The sequence below is a fragment of the Tamandua tetradactyla genome, chromosome 18, assembly GCF_023851605.1.
Source record: "Tamandua tetradactyla isolate mTamTet1 chromosome 18, mTamTet1.pri, whole genome shotgun sequence".
NCBI lineage: Eukaryota > Metazoa > Chordata > Mammalia > Pilosa > Myrmecophagidae > Tamandua > Tamandua tetradactyla.
In genome coordinates this window covers 31,867,772-31,875,218 of record NC_135344.1, presented here as the reverse complement: position 1 = coordinate 31,875,218, position 7,447 = coordinate 31,867,772, and the positions used below count along the sequence as shown (strand labels likewise).

General features: G+C 43.0%; 1 protein-coding gene across 2 annotated transcripts in view; it reads left to right on the top strand.

Annotated features, from left to right (window-relative positions):
• The first annotated feature begins 3,694 nt into the window (after positions 1–3,694).
• The window catches only part of ME2 (malic enzyme 2), a 120,117-nt gene continuing 116,364 nt past the window's right edge, over positions 3,695–7,447 (top strand). Inside the window, exon 1 of one of the 2 annotated variants that reach the window (XM_077135453.1) lies at positions 3,695–4,226. The gene's annotated coding sequence lies outside the window, so the exon portion shown is untranslated. The remainder of the gene's footprint in view (positions 4,227–7,447) is intronic. The other variant, XM_077135452.1, reaches the window with a different exon arrangement.

The following is a 7,447-nucleotide window of genomic DNA, read 5'->3' as shown; positions in this document are numbered from 1 at the left end:
GGCCATCATACCCTCATCTTAGATTTTTCCTTCTAGCTGCTCCAGAACATTGGAGGCTAGAAGAGATAAATATTTTTTATCATCACAATTGACTTTTCTTTTTTGTAAAAAATAACATATATACAAAAAAGCCAATAAATTTCAAAGTACAGCAAAACAAATAGTTGTAGAACAGATTTCAGAGTATGGGTTACAATTCCACAATTTTAGGTTTTTACTTCTAGCTGCTCTAAGATATTGGAGACTAAAAAATGATTCGGCAATCATATTCATTTGTTAAACCCTAACTTCTCTGTATAACTTCATTATCACCTTTGATCTCTCTATCCCACTCTTTAGGTTTATTTGGGCTATGGCCATTCTAACTTTTTCATGATTGAAGGGGCTGTCAATAGTAAGGGGTAGGGAGATGGAATTAGCTGATGTTCTGGAAAGCTGGCCCCTCTAGGCTTCAGGACTTACCTGGTCCAGGGACTCATCTGGAGGTTGTAGATTTCTGGAAAGTTACCCTAGGCGTGGAACCTTTGTAGAATCTTATATATTGCCCTAGGTGTTCTTTAGGATTGGCAGGAATGGTTTGGGTTGGGGTTTGACAAGTTATGATAGGTAGAAATGTCTGACTGAAGTTTGCTTTTGAGCAACCTCCAGGGTAGCCTCTCGATTCTATTTGAACTCTTTCAGCCACTGACATCTTATCTGTTACAATTCTTTTCCCTCTGTTGGTCAAGATGGAATCGTTGATCCCATGGCTCCAGGGCCAGACTCATTCCTGGGAGTCATCTTCCATGCTGCCAGGGAGACTTTCACCCCCGGATGTCATGTCCCATGTAGGGGGGAGGGCAATGATTTCACTTGCAGAATTGGGCTTCAAGAGAGTGAGGACACATCTGAGCAACAAAAGTGCTCCTCTGGAAGTAACTTTTAGGCATACCTATAGAGGCTAAGCTTTTCTGCTACATACATAAGCTTCACAGGAGCAAGGTTTAAGATCAAGGACTTGGCTTACTGATTTGGGTGTCCCTAAGGTTTAACATAGCATCAGGGGTTTCCCTGGTGGTAAAGTTTAATAGTTCCATATTTTTTCTCCCATCCCTCAAGGAACTTTGCCAATACTTTTTGATTATATGCCTAATATATTCTAGGATGTATCCAGGCATTACTACATTAAATTACACAGGATTAAGGGCCTTCATTTTTATTCTGAGCTGTGTTTTGACTGTTTAAATGAGCTATCTAGGTAGGTTGAGCTAGATTATGTGCTACAGAAAATTTAGGTTCTGGACAAAACAAATCTTTCTTCCTTTGGTCTCAAAAAAGAGTAGGTAAACTTCTAAAATATACACAATGTCTTCCTTACCCCTGTGTTCTGAACTATCTTAATCCTGACCTACTCGCCTTTGCTTTTATCTCTGAATACCAGGTTATACATATATAAAACAGCCTCTAAAAATCCAGAAATAATAATCACCACTCTGGACAGAATGTGACTGCTACAAGAGCAGCAGTCTAGGCCCCTGTTTTCTTATATACATTTTCTAAATGAGACGATACAATAATTGCTCTTTTGTTTCTGGCTTATTTTGCCTCACCAATGTCCCACAGATTCATTCCCAAAGTTGCATGCCTCACAACCTTGTTCCTCTTGAGGGCAGAATAATATTCCATTGTATGCATATACCATCATTCGCCAACCTACTTCTCAATCACCGCATCCTTCAGCCACCTGCATTCATTAGGCAAGAAGGATCTTTTTAACTGGTAAAGTGAGGCTGGGTGTCAGCATGTTCTTTAAACCTCCCAGGTGATTACAATGTGCATTTATATACTACTACCCCAGTCTTCACTTAAGAGGTGAAATTAGAATTTGTGTGAGTTATGAAGAGGATTTTAATAGCCAGCGGACAGTGAGGAGGGCCTTCCCTGGTTGGAGGATGGCATAAGGTGACAATGTACAGGCTGCCTTCTGTGGTCTTTTCAAGACACTGAATTGTGCATTAAAATATTCAGAGAGTTTGTACAGCATAGTCTATATCCTCTTTCCACTGATTTGTGGTACCGTTGGACAACTCAACCTCTAAATTCCTAGTTTGTTGTGGCAATTAAATGATTTCAATATATATATGAGGAGTCATTAGAGTAATACCCAGCAAATAATTACTCAATAAATGGTAATTTTATTTTTTATTGAACGCCATCTACATGCCAGGCATGGAGCCCGAATTAGAATCTTTTACATTTGTATGCTTTTAACTTTCCAAAGTTCTTGCATGTTTGTCATCCTTTTTTCTCCTTTCAAAGATCTTCGAAGTAGGAAAGCAAACTTTAATCGTCTCTGTCATCAGAAGAACCAGGCATCGAGTGACTTTTTTTTTTTTTTTTTACATGGGCAGGCACCAGGAAGCAAATGCAGATCTCAGGCACGGCAAGTGAGAACTCTGCCACCGAGCCACTGTTGCCTGCCCATTGAATGACTTCTTAAAAGTATGAGGGATAGTCCAAGAACCCCCACTATTCCAAACTCCCTTGATGTGATAAAAAGTAACAAAACACAAAAATAAGGAATTGTTGAAAAGCTGAGGCATTGTCCAAGTAATTTGCAACCCACCCCAACATGCACACACACATGCCGCAAATAATCCCAAATGCCTTTCTTTTATCATTCCCAGATTATCCACAACTGGGATGTCTAATCGGTGGATAATGTATACTCCGCTTGGAGTCATATTTCTTGTTCAGTTATATTTCTAGTCCAGGAGATTCAGGTTATGGTTTCAGTGCTGGAGCAAACTCTGCATTTACAAGAGATTCTTTCATTATACTTCCTTTTACTGTGCTGGTACTACAGCAGTCACACCTATCAAACCCCACTCTTCAACGTGCAGAGCTGCAGTGACTCCTGTCTTTATATAATGGTTCAAAGGTTTGGGAATGGACAATTTACTTCCCAGTTTTCACTAGATTACATTTCCATCACTTTTTCCTTATCCTATCTGCTTTGCTTCTTTTTCATACCTTACATGTTTATTACGATCATTACCATACCTCGTTTTTTAAGAGTACACAAATTGGCTTACAATAATTTTTGGTGAAAATCTCTTCTGAAATAAGAGTAAAGAAATATCCTCCAAGATCGTAACCGTGGGTGGGTACGTATGTACTAAGGAAGGGCCCTTGCTGCTTTCAAGCAGATTATCAATATTTTCAGCGTTTTCTGAGAAAGAACATTGAATATCTATTTATGGTGATTGTGGCGGTAGGGATGATTAGTAAATTCCCTGAGGGCCACTAACTGTGTCAGCAGCTTGGAAAATGGAAAAAGAATTTTACAGAAAAGCGAGTCCTACACACACTCACACACACACACACACACACACACACACACACACACACACACACCTTTTTAGAAACCACAAAAGGAGCTCTATGGACCAAGACAATGAAGTTTAGAAACAGTTTCTACAGTGCGGAGGCCTCGTGTTTCCTGAGTAACATCTCTCTTCCGCCTCACGATTCTCCTGCCCCCTATCCAGGTCTTAATTCTGTTCTTCCTCTTCTCTCGTCCTCCATTGCTTGTCCAGGGTGGACCCCCAGCTCCTAGCCTTCCTCTCGCCTCCTCCAGCTCCGAAACTGGTACCCACCGACCTCCCCCAGTTCCCGCCCGCGCCTGCGCAGATTCAACCCCCCGCGCGCGCGTACTGCCCTCACTCCCCAAACTCCCGCCTGCCTCGGCTCCTTTCTTGGAGTGATGGGCGTCGCGTATGTCTCCGAGCTTCTCCTATTCGACCCGCCGCCTCCCAGTCCTCAGGACCGTATCCACACGGGCACGCGCTCACCCTCAAGACCGTAACCTCAAGGACCTGAGGAATGGTCGGTTAGGGTAGGAACCGCAAGCACCGGCCACAAGCTCCTGGTGGAGCCCCGCCCCTCGGGCTCAGATTCCTGCCTCCGCATTGGTCGGCGCGCCCATCCGTCTCCGCCAAGGGCCTCGCGTCCCTACCTCTGAGCTCTTCTGTCCTCCCGGCTCGCTCGCCGCGTCACGTCTCTTTCCAGGCTTGCACGCCGTGTGTCCGGCCGCCCCCACCAGTCCGAGCCGGAGCTGGCGTCCGCTGGGGGAAGCTTGGAGAAGGGGAGGGGCGGGCAGGGAAGAAGCGAAGCATCGCCTGAGTGGGCGGCAGGGCCGCGGCCTCTCCTCCGGGAGCACCACCTGTCGCTGGGCGAGACACTGGGTAAGGGTCCGCGCGGCGCGTAGCTGCCGGGGGCCTGGCGCGAGGCCGCACCGGGAGCTGCGGGAGGGCAGCGGGCGCCGACCTCAGGCCTCCCGCCCAACCGGCTGCGGAACTGAGCGCCGCCCGGCTGCCGGCTTCCGCACCGCGGCCGCCACTGGTCCTCGCTGGGAGGAATGGATTTGGGGTGGAGGATTGACCAAAAGGGGCTCGCCGAGCCGGCGCTGAGGACGAGGGGTCGCTGGGAGCCCCGGATCGATACCACGCAGCACTGCTGCTGCGCGCGTTTTTCGGGTGCTAGTCAACTGGTTTCTCGACTTGTGCGTTCCGGGGCACTTCCTACCCACGTCCCGGAGCGACGCCCCGTGGCCTCCAAAAACTTGAGCATCTTTTCCTCTCCTATTGCGCCCCTTACGGATGGATTTTGTGGCTCGAAGCCCCGTTAGGAGATAGATCTCCTTTTTAGCGGGGATGAATTACTGACATGTTAAGCGTTTTGTGCGTTTGTTCCTCATTTTAAAGAAAGGGGATTCTTGCACCTAGAAAGTTCCAAGATTGAAAAGGTTCTGTTCATTCGTTTGAAATTGCATCTACGGACTGGGATTGACAGGTGTTTCTGTGATGCTCGTAGTAACCACCGCTTTGCTTGTGTGGCCTTAACATTTGTGTTTCTGGATTTGACTTTCTTGGTTCTATAGATAATTCTAGAAAATTTGTTGCCTTTGATGAGAAGTATGACTAGAATAGCAAATCTCAGCAGAAGTGATTCTTTGCAAAAATCCTCTCGTGTCTGTAAATTTACGTTCCTAATGTTTGTGGCAATCAGTTCTAAGCAGAGCCCTTAATAGCATTGTTGTTTCTTTTCATGTTGGAATTGATGATGGTGGCAACAATAGAAGCAGGTATTAATTGTTAGCTCTGGGCCTCCCACTGTTTTAAATTATATATGCGAATTATCTCAGAACGGCCTCTTGTGGGCGGTGCTGTGGTACTCTAAATCTCCAGATTTTAGAAAATTAGGGCTTTGAAAGGTTAAATAACTTGCCCAAGATCACAGATGTTAAGTGACAAGCCTGTATTCAAACTCAAGCAATCTGAACTCATAGCCCCCACCTGTCAATGCCCGTGAGCGTTGTTAATGTTGTTAGGCTAATTGCAATGTTGTACCCAGAGGTTTGATCTTTACTTTCTAAGCATTCTGAAAGTTAAGGAAGAGAGAAACGTTTTTAAAAAATACTTATATTTTGTGTAACTGTTGTAGTTAGTCTAAACTACTTCACTAGATGAGTTTTTACTGTTATGGTAACAATACCAAATACAGAACTCTGCCACTGCGCCACCATTGCCTGCCCTCTATATTTGATTTTATGAAAAGGTAACCATTTTATTTGCTATGACTATATATTATATATATATCTTTTGACAAATAGTACAAATTTTTTAAAATAGCAAAAAATATATATATAAATTATGTTGATAACGTTTAGGGTGACATTTGATGTTACCTGGATCTGTATGCCATCCAAATTGTTATTCTTGACCTAGAGATTTAAAGTGAAATATTTTAAGTAAATGTTTGGCATGCTTATTCTCATAGTCTCTTAATATGGAGTTCACCATTAAAAGATGTTGATATGGAAACTAAAGGGCATTTAGAAAGTACCTTAGTCAATTATTACTGATAACAATAATGCTTGTGATAACTAACATTCAGAGAGTGCTGGAGGTAGGCATCTTGCATAGATTATCTAATTTAATTCTCTAAACAGCTGTATTTACTAGGTCCTGTTGTTTATCATTCCCATTTAAGTAAAGAGGAAACTGTAACTCAGGAGGTTGAGTTACTTTAGATTACTGAGTGATTAACAAATGGCAAAGCCAGAATTTAAATCCACACAATCTTATGCTGGAGCCTTTGAACATTCTCCTTGACTGCCAGGGTGTGGATTTAGTGGCTAAATCAGAAGCTAAGTAGCCAAGCATTTTATAATAAAGATGGTAAAACTCTAAGGGCTTGATACTTCTGTATCATCACTACACATAACTCTGCAAAATAGGGTTTCCCTTCCCCCACTTCCATTTTATTTATGAGAAAAGTAGGACCTGGAAGTGAAGTTAGTGGTTCCCAGGCTTTTGGATTTCATAGACAGGTTGTTTGTTTTCAAGTATGAGGGGAATTGGGAAAGGACATGAGATTACCATCCTTTAATCGTGTCAAGCTTAAGAACTTTTTAAAAAATGACTGCAATCACTACAGCCATCCTTTCGTGAAAGAAAGTGGGAAGGTCATAATTACAGGATAAAAACAAAGAGAAAAATTTAGTGTTATGCAAAACTGCATTTTATTATTCTTGTTTTACTCATTTGGTCCCAGACCAGTGAAAACACGTCCCAGTTTGGAGACTTGTCTTTGACTGTCGGAGACCAGTTCATTCCCATCAACCATGGGAATCACCTGTCTGTGAAACACAACTGATTCCACCCTGGTAATTAACTAAACCTTTGTTCAAATTCAGAGCTTATGCTCGTTGCACCAACGCAGGACCTCTCCCTACTTTGGTCTCCAGTGAAGGGTCTTTCCCAGGTATTAGCTTTTTCCTTTCCACCCCTCCCAAGTAGGAAGCTATGGAGAGTGGTCTCAAGCAGCCAGTATCCCAGCAGTTTTCATTTCAATCCAATTTACGAACACCACTCAGAACATTGTTTCCACTGCCTCCCAATTCATGAACCCCTCCTTTGAAGAGAAAGAGCAAGGCAGCATGAATCTGCTCAAACTGATTTATTCAGCTAGACCACATCAAGCAGAGAAACCATTGGCAGATCTCTACACGAGAGATTCTCAAGTAAGCTGGTTTGATTTAACAGGTTAAAAATTAGAAGCCACACCTTCTTTTGTTTCATGTCTTTCCTTCTATTCTTGCCCAGCACTCCCCTGAGGTGGTCTGTTACACAGAGTTGCCTAACGTGGGTCCAGGTTAGTACTGTAGTTCTTCCATCATTTCTGTATTATATAAAGAGTTAGGTTTCCTGTTTAATCTTGTTACCTCCAGCTGGTTTTAAGCCCACCTATCTGTCCATCATCTCTCTCTTTTTAGCTGTCCTTGGTTTGAATTTTGGCAAAGGTTGTTCTTTTCTTCATCTTTGTATTAATGCCTACTTGTTTGAAAGATACTATTAAACTTTTATGTTTTATTTTACTTTCTATCACTTGATAATAAAGTTCT